This window comes from Coptis chinensis, chromosome 7, assembly GCF_015680905.1.
Source record: "Coptis chinensis isolate HL-2020 chromosome 7, ASM1568090v1, whole genome shotgun sequence".
NCBI lineage: Eukaryota > Viridiplantae > Streptophyta > Magnoliopsida > Ranunculales > Ranunculaceae > Coptis > Coptis chinensis.
This window is the reverse complement of record NC_141462.1, coordinates 54,532,020-54,544,670: the sequence shown is the minus strand read 5'-3', so window position 1 is coordinate 54,544,670 and position 12,651 is coordinate 54,532,020.

The following is a 12,651-nucleotide window of genomic DNA, read 5'->3' as shown; positions in this document are numbered from 1 at the left end:
TTGGTAAAAAAAATTTGTTGATGTTTTTTTCTCATGCACCCATAATAGAAATGAGAGAGTACAATGATCTAGAAAAAAAAAAAAAAAAAAAAATTGGTTATTTTTCTTCCTAGAATGGAATTCTACTACTTTCCTAATTCATATGATCCTATCACAATAAAACTTGTTTGAAATAAACTACCTACTTTATTTGATTGGTTATTTGAATCACCCATAATTACCCTTTCAATTGTTGATGTTTTGAATTATTGAAAAAAAAATTGTTTTTTTTTTCCGTTAAAAAACAAATTGTTTATGGTAGACTGAATACTTTTTTTTCTTGTGCACCCATACTACAAATGAGAGAGTGCATGCTCTAGGCTTATAAAACTTAATATGTTTTACCATAAATAAAAATCACTTATGAAAGACATTGCACGTGATTTATGGTTTTCTCCAGATGCATATTAGCATTATGAACATCTTTTGTTTCAAGAAGAGTCCACCTAGGATCATAGCATGTTTACATGACATTCTTCTCAATCTGCATTTACTTTGTATCTTTGTAGGTTGTGTTAGGTTCATAACTCTTGGTGAAAGATATATGTCTTCTGTTCTATTCCAATCAATCAGGTGAGAGAAATGTGAGAAAATGCAACCTGCGTAATGAAATAAGTTTTCTTCCATTGACATAATCTCCGGGGCGAGGTGTCCCTGTAATAGTTTTTCTTGATTTCTGCCTACCACAAGAATAAAAAAGACATGCAGAAACACCAAGGTAAGATGTTTCTAGCCTTGACATCTCGATGTATATGACCATGCTCATAAAGATACTCCAAACCCTTCATTGCTTCATACAAAATCTCAGAGATAACTGCCTCACCTCAAAACCCATCTGGATAAGCAATCTTGAGTATATGATGAACTTAACCTGGTTCCATATTCGGCATGACAACCCACAAATAACGATCGTTCACAAAAGAACAATGAGCTTTAACAACATTTGGGTGGTCAATCAGTTTCATCATCTTAACCTCTTGAGCAATGTTGTTCAGGTCACTTTTTCTCCGAATCTTGGATCTTTATAGCGAACCACTTATATATACTTTCAAACTAAAAAGGATTCTTTATATTGAATTTGTGGGGTAATTATAAGATCTTTCTTTCAACTGATCTATGAATCCATCCGTTACTTTGTTCTCGCTCACAGCGCTAAACGCGCAGGCGCATCTCCTATCATGTACATTGATATCTGTGAGCTTTTTGGCGTCCTCCCCTAAGATATTCTCTTTGAACTTAGTTCTATTGAATACTCAAGGTTGCTTGCATTGTCACATTGCGTGTATTCTTCCTTGAAACTTAAAGTTTATTAAGCCATAAGTGGAGTTGTATGGAATTTTTCATGCACATTTTCTTTATGGCGTTCTTTACTATTTCTGGTTGTTCTTAAGATTAGAATAATGTTATCGTTCAGAGAAGTAAACTCAGATATATTTCTGGTTGTATTTCATATATGTTTGATGCGTTAATTGTTGGTTACATACTCAGGTATACAGACGTTGGTCACCATCCCATCTTAGTAGGATATTTCACTATCAAATAGTCAAATGTTAACATCTCTGTAAATGTTATATTTGATTTTACCTTACAGATTCAAGAAGGGGGGGGGGCTTGAATCAGGTCAGACGTAGTTCCTCATCCTCTTTATAGGCAAGATGCCCGCACCTTTTGCTCTCTTGCTTCAGGTCAGATCCAGATCTTTAGGTCACTTATGAGCCATGAAGGCGAGTTATGAAGGATCAATGAGCTGCATGCCTGAAGCTTTGGTCTTGATGGTTGCAGTAAAGGCTTACGTTACCAGCCGTTGTGGAGCGAGAGAAGCGAGTGCTATGGAGGTCGCTTCGGGGTGAGATCGTCTACTCGCCTCGAGCCCTTTTGGAGCGAGCTCGTAGGTCAAGTACGTGAGATCGGTTGATGGTGATATCGCTCTGGGTGCGAGTATAAGTTGCTTGCCTGAGTGAAGTCACTATGGAGCGATCTCTGAGGACGAGGATGTTAGGTTGGTTGGTAGTTCTGTGTATGTTGGACACATGTGTGATATTCATAGGAGGATGTGAATATTACTCCCTCACACAGCCCCATCTCAGTAGGTCGTTGTTTGCGGAGGAGCGATCTGCTGAGAGAGAACGATAGCACGTGTTTAAACATTTTTGAGGAAGTGAATCCATTCGCGCAGAAATAGCAACCGACTTATCTCCCCAGGTCGTTTGGACAGTGAATGGCGACCTGATGGGAGTTTGAAGTGGCACGTGGTACGACTGATTTGAAAGGTTGCAGCTTAACTGCCTCATTTTGTGGGAAGACATGGCACATTAGCGTTTAACAAAATGATTATGTTTCTTTTGGGAAACGAACCGGTGGCTTGCCTAATACACCTGGAGGACTGACTAGTTCGCCATTTTGCATCTTAAAGAAAAACGAGAGCGTAAGGTTAGTTCCTCTTCTCTTCCATTTTTGTTTTTTGGTTATCTTTCTTTGTTGTTTTTTTTTGTGTTGGTTTGTGAGGTCGTTGGTGGCTGTCGTTGTTGGTGTTAACTTGTGAGAGGAGAGGAAATATGTCGGACTTAGATGATACCCGATCTGATTAGATTCGGGAGGTTTCGTTAAGTGAGGAAGTTGAAGAAGTTGATTCTGAGTCTGTGGTCGCAGTGGAGAGCAGCTCTGGACGTTGTGAAGGTTCCTCTTCTAGTGGGTTGCTCCCTAGAACTGTAGATAGGCGTGCTTTGGAAAGTTTTGTTGAATTCAGGGACGTTTGTGGTATAGATGTCAACGACCTGGAGATACATGAAGTAGAGGGTGATGTTGATGCTTTAAGTAATGTGTATATCCCGCGGGCATATGGGGTGGTAGTTTGTGAAGGGCAATTGCGAGCTAGTATGATGATACCGTTCTCGCCGCATGTTTGTAAGTTCTTGAACTTTTGTAAGAAGTCTCCTTGTCCGTTCGTAGGCAACACTTGGCATTTGCTGAGGGTATTCAATATGTTGAATGAGAGGTTGGGGTATTGTATTGAGGTCGCTGACATTATTGAGCACTTCGCTGTAAAGCGATCTCGTGCTCATAATTTTAGTTTGTAGATGCTGATGGGGAAGTTAAGCGTTTTGGATGGTGTGAGCAATGAGCCTTGGGAGAGAAGGCCGTTGTTGTTAATTGGACAATACTGTGCTAGTGGGTTTGCAATTCACACTAGGGTTTGCAACTTTTCTAGTATGTTTTTGTGTCCTTTGTTATATACTGAGCAGTACTTGCTTGTTTTGAATTGACTTCAGAATCAGTTGTTTTGCAGAGGTCGTTGTTGGCATTCGTACTGAACGTGGCTTGATTGAGAGGTTCGCTAAGCTCAGTAGAGCCAAAAGCAAGAGCAACTTCCCGAGGTAGCGTCTGTCTTTGTAGAAAGGAGAGATCATGGAATAAGGCTCAAGCGGAGGAATCAAAAGAAAAGGGCTCGTGGTTAGGTTGATAGTGAGTCTTCTAACGAGTTCGTCATGAATAGGGAAGATAGTGGAGTTTTGACGAGGGAGCAAAGGAATAAAAGCCAAAGTGGGCCTCAGAGGCCTGTGGGAGGTGCTGGGCCTTATGGGAGTGATGGTGGGATGCCCAGGCTTAGTGGTGGGAAGGGTTACCACTCTGGCTCTGACCCTATTCCCTGGGACTAAAGCAGGAGGCGGGCGCCTGCTTTGGTTGATGTAGACGAGCTGAGAGTTGTAGCTCGTGAACCTGGGAGTTTACGGAAAAGAAAAGCTGGTGTTGATGAAGATAGGATGGCTATGGTAGCTCGCTTGGAGAATATAATGGGGGTGGAGTCTGGTGACTGTTCTGTAGGAAAGAAAGCTGGTCTATCTGAGGGTGGTTCGAGCTCACAAGTGAGGTCGTTCCAGAGGGTCAATCTGGGAGATGATAACCTGAACCCTCTTGAGAAGGAGAAAGGTACTGCTGTTGTGTCTGTTGTTCCTCCTGTTAGAAGAGAGAAGTCTTCTGGCAAGGGTAGTGTCAAGGGTGATCTTGGCAAAGGGAAGGCTCTAGGGACGGGTGTCACCTACGTTAATCCTAATACTAGAGAGGCCCAGTACGTTATGAGGTCGGACTGCAGCTTCCAGTCAGCTCCAATTGCGAATTGCTTGTTAGATAACATTGTTGTTGATGGAGATCGGCGGAACTTGGATGCTATAGGCAACCTTTCTGCAACCGTGAGGGCCATGGATCTTGCATATATATTGTCTGGTACGTACTTGTAAGAATTGAATTTTTCTACTTGTGAGTAGGCTGATTTGCTGATTTGTGGTTGTACTGTTGCGTCGTAGGTATTATCCGATTACCAAAAATTGAAAGAGTTGGCTGTGATCATTGATGCTGAAAAAGGTGAGCGGGAGAAGATGAAGGAAGAACTAGAGAATGTGCGTTATGCTCAGATTTCTCTCCAAGCCAGTTATGACGAACTGAAGAAGCAGCATGATCAAGTTGCTCTTGAAAAGATAGTTATGGCTACCGCACTAGAAGAAGCGACTAACGAGGTGGTACAGTATGCTGGGTATGTGGAGAAGGCAACAGCTGCAGCCAGGGCAGCAAAGGATGCCTATGAGACTCTGTTCGGAGGGGCAAACGATCTGGCCAAAGACTATAACAATCTGGAGCAGAAATACCTTGCTTTACAGGCAGAACCAGAACGTGGGGCTCGAGGTGCAGCAGTGCTAGACGCACCTGGAGATGCTAGTACCGTTCTTTCTATACGTGAAGGTCCTACTCCTATGAATGAGGTTGCCGTCGATCCCACCCTGGATAATGCTGCTATGGAGAATGTGTTAGAGCCCCTAGCCACTGAGAACTTGCCCAATATTTCTTAAATCTTGTCAGCTTGTGAGAGAATGTTTCCTTGTTTTACTTGTCTTATCTGATACAATAGAACTGGTTTCTTGGGATTGCCTGGGTAGTTCGCTTTTATTCGTTACTGTATGGCCTATGTCCCAATACATTAAGAGCTGATAACCTGGGCTTGCCTGGGCAGTTTGCCTTTATTATATGCTTTATTTCGGAACGAACTGGCTTCCACCGGAGTGGTAGTTCGGTAACTATGGAGAACTAGTTTCCTGAGTCTGTTCAGGCAGTTCGTTTTTTACATTTTTGAAATGCATGTTTATTTTCCTTGCTCTTTTTCTTGACGTCTTGAATGCATTTTGCTTGATATGGTTGTACTTGTACTGCACTATATGTTTCACTTGGTGAGAAGCTCTATGGCTGTATAGTCTGTTAGTTCGAGTGAGCGTCCTTCTCTTAGAGAGCGTTCTGCATTGAATCGCTTCTAGTGATGTAGGCCACGACTAGTGAGAAATGTTGAGGCTATGTAGCCTGTGAGCTCGAGTGAGCATCCTAGTCGTAGAGAGCGTTTTCTATCTTAGAGCATTTTGGTTAGAGTTGACCTTAGCGCGTGTGTGGCACATGTGAGGATGTGAACTGTTTGGGAGCTATGATAAGAGCCCAAAACTGTAGTTTTAACCACTTAACAATAATACTTTTAGACCAATTATGTGAGTAATAAATAAGAGTTAATGTTAATTACGTGTTTTTATGTATTTCAGGCATTAAAGTCAATTATGTGCAGAAATGTGCCACTTTGGCGATATAAAAGAACAAGGGTTGGTTGCTAAGAAGTTCTGTGATTAAAGGCCAAGATTCAAAGAGAAAAAGCCTTTGTAAAGCCTGGTCAGAAGCTGAAAAGTCAGAGTCAACGCGGGTAAAACAGCACACAAAAGTCAGCAGAACTTCCAAAGACTGTATCTTTGGACTCAGACCTCGGAATTGGGCGTACCTTATGTCAAAATGACCGCCTCGGAAAGAGATTTCCAATGGTCCAAACCTTGACCCAATCAGAGGAGCATAAGTGGACGAAAATCCTATTAAATTCAAAGCCAGCGAAAAAAGGGCCATGTGGACTGAAGAAATTGTGCTTTGGGCTTGATTTTCCGGCCCAAAACATGGACCCTCAGCCCATGCACAAAAATGTGGATCTGGTCTCCTCCATTTTCACACACAAAACTTAGCTCTTAAGTATCAATTAGGTTAAGATAGAAAGTAGCCATTAAACCTTAGTTCTAGATCTAGTTTTTCAATTAATTAATTAGTTGTTATTCTTGTTTTAATTTCAATATTGAATGATTGTTATTTAGTTGTTAGATCAATAAAATATTTAGTTCTTGATAATCTAGTTTCGTTTTCCATTAATTATTAGCTTCAATTCTTAGATTTACTTATTTGTCATTATTAGTTTAAACCAATTATTGCATGAGTAGTTTCCATTTGAGTTTAAATAAGCAAAGTTTCAATCTTTTTATGATGTCTAGTTTTAATTCATATGGAAATGATAGTTTGATGAATCAAGGCTAAACCTCCATTAGAGGGGTTTGGTGAAGCCTTGATGAAAACTTGATTGTGTAGTATAGAATCGTTGTAAGAGTCTATTCCACTCTAGAAGGTCGTTGATTCGCCATGAGAATGGGTGGACTTCCTCACATGCTAGTTATGAATTGGTAGAGATGTCATGTATAATTAGGGATTAGAATGACCAATTCTTACCGTAAAAACGTAAGAATTGGATTACAACAATCTACGCTAGTTTCTTAAGTTGGATTCAATTCCCCTCTAATTCTTATTCTAGATTCAAACTTTAGTATTCCGTAGTATTTCGTAGTTGAATCATTATAATCCCAGTATCTTGTTAATATAAATTGCATCGTAGTATATTTCGTAAAACTCTCATTGACTTTGGTAGGATTGATAGTCGCAAGAAACTTGAATGCTAAAGAACTAGGAGTGGAACGAATATTCTATTCCAACTCTACTTCAATATTATCGAGAGTAGAAATCTTTGATAAACACTGTCTTCGTATAAGTTTAGTTTTACTTATGTTTGAATTTTATCATTTATTCGTAGGTAGAATTATTAAATTTTTACGTTTATCAAATGGCGTCGCTGCCATCTTAGTTCCCTTTAGTTTTGTTTTCTGTAGAATTGTTAGTTGTCCAAAGTCCCATAACCCACCCACCCTTGTTTGATTCTCACTGTGGTTGTCCGTTTCAGCACTAAAAAATTTCCTCGCAGAATTACACGGGCGTGACCCGCATACAGGTAAGCTAAATTGGGCCACCACCCACGGCGCTTTGAACTCCACTTTTGGCGGCCGAGACCAGCCCCCGCCAAGGCAAAACACGAAGCTCCCTACCAAATGAAAGCGCTGGACCTTGAATTTTACCCTGAGCACGGCCCGCGCCCTACCAAAGCTAAATTTGAGCGTGACTTGTGCCCAAACGCCTGGAACTCCAGCTTGAACGTGAGCGCTACCTGCGCCCTACCTAGGCCTTTTCTGAGCGCGACCTGCGCCCTCTGCTGAATCTACCCGATTTCCACAGGTTTGTTTCAAATTTCCATTTCTTCATAGTTTTCAGTGTTTTAACTTGTTATACACACTGACCACGCGTAAACAAGATGTTATTCATAAGCGAAGCAAGGAGGCATTCAGGTACTCTTTTCTTCCACACCTCGCATCTCCTGTTAGAGGTTCATACTAGCATATCAGGATTGTTTGGATTGTTGTTGTGTTTCGTTGAGATTGGCTTAGCCTTGTATGAGATTAAGGTCAGGCCGAAGAAAAACGCCTAACGTAATCAACTGGCAACGTCAACAAACACGCCTTTCTAGTATACCATTCACTACACCTCTAGCTAATATACCACACACACCACCTGATGTAATGGTTGAAGAAAGAGAGTCTCCTCTCTCTGAATTTTACAAAGCCTTGAACGATAGCCTTAAATCTTGCACCGTTCTATCAGACCCAGTGGGGGATTTCCGAATCCCCCCAAATATATTTAATTTGTTACCCGTTTTTCATGGGTTAGACCATGAAAAGCCTTATCAGCACATGCGTAGGATTGACCAAGTCCTTACTACATTCCACCATCTTACGGTGGGTGTTGAACAAATTAAACTAAGGATATTTCCTTTCACTTTAGCCGATAAGGCGGCATCTTGGTTAACTGCCCAAGCGCCAAATTCTGTGGACTCGTGGGCTAAACTTGTTCAACTGTTTATGGAACATTTTTACCCACCACTGAAGACCGATGAAATGCTTTCCAAGATTCATTTCTTTCGACAGAATCCTCATGAATCTTTTTCAAAGGCTCGGAATCGTTTCACCGATCTACTTATAGAATGTCCACACCATAACCTTGCGAAAGACATGCTAGTTCGTGCCGTTTTCAAGGGACTGTTACACCACCACAAGGAGGTGCTTGACATAATGAATGGGGGTAGTTTCCTCAGTAAGGGAGCCTCAGAGGCTTATAAATTTTTAGAAGATCAAACTAAGCGTAATAATGACTGGGGGGGTAGTGACGATATCTCCCGTTCCGCTAGTTCTTCTACAACAATTAAGGCCGCCGGTATGTTTGAGATGAAACTCGATCCGGAACTTAAAAATTTAATCGAATCTCTCACTAAAAAGGTAGAGGCTATTTCTGTTCAAGAACAGCCTATTCCCGTTATGAATGTCAACACCAATCCATGTAATTTCTGTTTGAGTCCAGAGCATCCCGACTCCTATTGTCCTCTCGCCTATGAACGACAACAATCATAACAAGATAATGTTTGCTCGATTAATAGTTTTCCTATTCCTAACGCCTCTTTGAGACAACATCCCAACTTCAGTTGGAGAAATAATCAACAAGTAACACCTCCAGGGTTTAATAATCAAAATGTTAGGCCAGCAAACAATTATAACCAAGGCCTACCACGACAAGGTCAGGGTAATTATAATTATAGCAACCAAGCTCAACCACGACAAGGACAAGGTCATGGTAATTATAATAATTATAACAATAATAATTATAATACTAATAAAGGTATCGTTCCGGTCAATAATAACTATCAAAATCCACCAATTAATAATCAACGTGACATAGTTCCTGTCACCCAGAGCATAGAGTGTACAAAATAACGGTAAGAGGGACAATTAGAAAGCAAGGGTAAAGTACGAGAGAGAGAGTATCTTAATTTGCTTTGTAGGGTGCATGTGCTACTATGAAAAGTAAAATATGAGTGCAAGAGCATACAGATTCCAAAGGGGATTAATACTTGATTACTAGAAAGAAACAAAAGCAAGGAAGGAGATAGCACTAGTACACGAAAGAAAAATCCATAATGTCAAATCCATACAGAATTCACAAGAATGTGCACACAAAGGGATATAACTAAATGGAGTAGACAAAAAGCCAAGGTAGGAGATCTTCCATCAAGGTTGAGTGTTTTGGATGGCAGCTCAATAGAGGTAGTGTTCGCAGCAAAGTTCTCCTCATTAGTAGTGACTGCCTCCGTGGTGGTGGCTTTAGTGGTGGATCCTAGCACCTCGGTTCCCATTGGCTTCAGGGTTCCCTTCGGCGGACTCCTCAGCATGGGTGGGCGGCTTCTCGGGAAAAAGACGTCCCTCCTTGAAAAGCCAATCATGTTCCTCTTGTATTTTCCTGGCCACCCTCTTGTCCGCCAGGGCTTTGAAACGGTTTTAGAGAGTGACCATGTCCACCTTGTGCTGCTCTAAAAGGGCTGCAGTACTTTCCTGGTGTTGCAAAGCAAGAGCGTCCAGACTGGTGTGGTGTTGCTGGAGGAGGGTTGTACACTGATGAATCAAGCGTTCATTGACCGTGTCCATATATAGCTGGTGGTTGGCTTCCACAATCTTTAATTCATCTTGGGCCTTGGTTTTGGCTAGGTCTGCGGCTTCTAGCTCTAGTTGAAGTCGGGCACAAATGGCTTTTAGGCCATTAGGACCATTGTATTCCTTCTTCAGGGAGTCCACCTTGGTCCGAGTGCTAAAGAGACCGCGGATCATGTAGGAAATGTCAAGGCTCACCTGAAAACAAGAAGGACAATAAGTCAGAAGGGAAAGGTGAGAGAACAAAGGCGGAGATAAGAGTCGATACCTTCTCCCAGTTAGTGTATAAGGAAGTCAGGTGCTGCTCAAAGGTCCCTCCTTCTGTGTAGGCCATATCCTTTGGGAGGTGAGAACCATATAAGAGGGAAGATGCCACAGTAGGGTTCTCAAGGGCTGAGTCCGTGACATTAACCTTGCGGTTGCGAACTTTGAAAGTAGGAGCGAACTCATCGGGGGTAGTCTCTTTACCGGAAGGGAGGGCGTGCTCTTTACCAGGCCGACGGGCGGGCACTGCATGGGCTGCGGAGTCAAGTACCAAAGTTGTAGGGGCATGGTTCGACGGATTCAGAGGTCCTCAGTCTTTTGGTGGGAGGCCCCTCCATGGAAGCCGCCACCTCCGTGGGCGAGACTTCCATCACTTCATCATCATCTTCATCAGCATTGCTGTCAAAGAGTTTCATTTTGGTGATATCCATGTCAGCGGAGGGAGAGAGTGGAGGGGTATATTGGTCTTCCCAAGTGGTAATAGACCTGTAAGAAGGAGGGTTCTCTGGAGTGAAGGGGGGAAAGGGTCTCGCTAGATGCAAGAGTAGTGGGAGAGTGAGAAGAGTTGCGGAGGTAGCGGCGGCGGGAAGTATGGTGTCGGGAACGCTTCTTGGGAGGGGGCGAAGTTCGTGGTCTCCTTTCTTTAGGAGGAGGAGGACGGTAAAAGGGAGCGGAAAAGCACGTGAAGTTGTGAAATGCCGGAGCTTCTAACAACGGGGTGCTAGTGGTTGGATGAAGATTTAGAAAGGCAGCTTGGGCTGGTCCGAGACCGCGAAGTCTTTCAAAAATGGGAGAGATTGTTCCTGAGTATATCTGAGATTTGGAGTCAGGCCGCCAACCTGCAAGGAAAGACATCCGGAAGAACGTTAGTAGCATGGATTAAATGCAAGAAGAGATGGAGGCTATAGTGAGACTCACCACTGGATTGGAAAGCAAGATGGTTAAGTGTTAACCAAGAGGGGAGGTACGCGGGCAAGAAATTCCCAGATACATACAGCGGATAGTGGTGCCACTATTTATCAGAGGTGGTGATGCGGAGTACAAATGATTTCTTTTTAGGGCGGACACAAAAAGATTAATACCCTACGCTAACGTCTTTGGTGCTTGTTTTTATGAAATAGTGGAAGATAATATCGCGGTATGACAGTTTGGGATCACCAGATCTATTATAGTAGTTTGCGGCATACATCAACCTCCATAAGTTTCCAATGCCTTGGTAGGGAGGGATGTTAAAATGATTACACACCTCAACGTCTAATAAAGTGAGTAGAAGCCACAGCCCGGCGACAATCTGGCCTACGGAGACTACAAGAGACCCCGGCCGCAGGGGAACTAGATGCGGGTAGTGGCTAACGGATGGCACGTGTTCTATAATGATGTCAACAGGGATTCCATAGGCAGCCCTAATCGCACCCAAATTAGGTTTACGACATCGGGACGGGGGCGGCAGCGGAGGGATGAATCGTCCAGATGCGGATGGGGCTGTAGTAGCGACCACAGGAGGTGGAGAGGCCACCTCAGTAGACTAGGAAGAGGAGGAGTTCTCGGAGTCCGATGTCGACATCGAGAGGGGAAGATGAACAGACTCGAAGAAGGGAGAAGATTCCAACAGTTACTATGTAAAAGGAAGGAAAGAATTAAAGAAAATCACTAAGACAAAGGGGAGAAAGAAAAAGAAAAACAAACCGGAATCGGAATCCCAGTAAAGAAGAGTCGGACCGGAGTGAACACCGAGGGTTTAAGTGGATTGGAGTGATAGGGAAGGGGAGGAGCTGTTAGAGAAAGAGAGGAGTGTAACTGGAGAGAAACGAAATGAAGAAAGTGAGGGAGAAGAAAGGAGCGGGACTTTAAATAGAGTAAGGGCAAAAGCGTAATTCACTAGGGTGCAGAAACCGAAGAGACAGCAGGTGGACCAATAGAGGGGTGACACGTGGAGGCTCAGAACACAAAGAGGTACTGAAAAGACCCGCGTGATGAGTATTTTGCAGCGCACACACATACCGATGAAGAGTCAGAAGAGAGAGGACGGGTATCAAAGCAGAGAGGTGAGTTTGGTTCTCGACCTCGGCCTATCCATGGTCGCGGAATCGAGAAGGGGCATCTGTAGTGGTAGGGTCTAAGACATTAAGGGTCAGAGGTAATATGGGCCCAATTCAAGCTGCGGTAGTGGAAGCCGGGGAGTAGAGGATCATTCATAGGATGGGCCCGAAGCACGATAGTCGGTGAACGCGGGAGTATGGTATCATGCTGCGGTCTCGTAGGTGCGCGGTAGAAACCCTACACGTGGAAGAGGAGTGAGTGAGGGATGGGAGGAGAGATGGACGACTATGATGAAAGATAAGGGGGTATAAAAAGAACAGTGGGAGATAGAAAGAAGAGGAGAGAAATACTAGGGGAATAGGGCTAGGGGTCAAAAGAGGAACAGTTGAGCTCCAACAGATGGCATTGTCCTTTTAACCTACAATGGCAGTTCAAATTGTAGGTCTATATTATTTCAGGAACTGTTAGGCATTTCGAAAGGTCTAAACTCATTGGTATAGACCAGATGGAGGTAAACTCATACTCTAAGAGAGTTGTCAATATCCTAAATAGCTTGGAAGCCACCCCTTGGTTTTGTATGAACATGATAGAAGTGATTAGAAAGCAGATT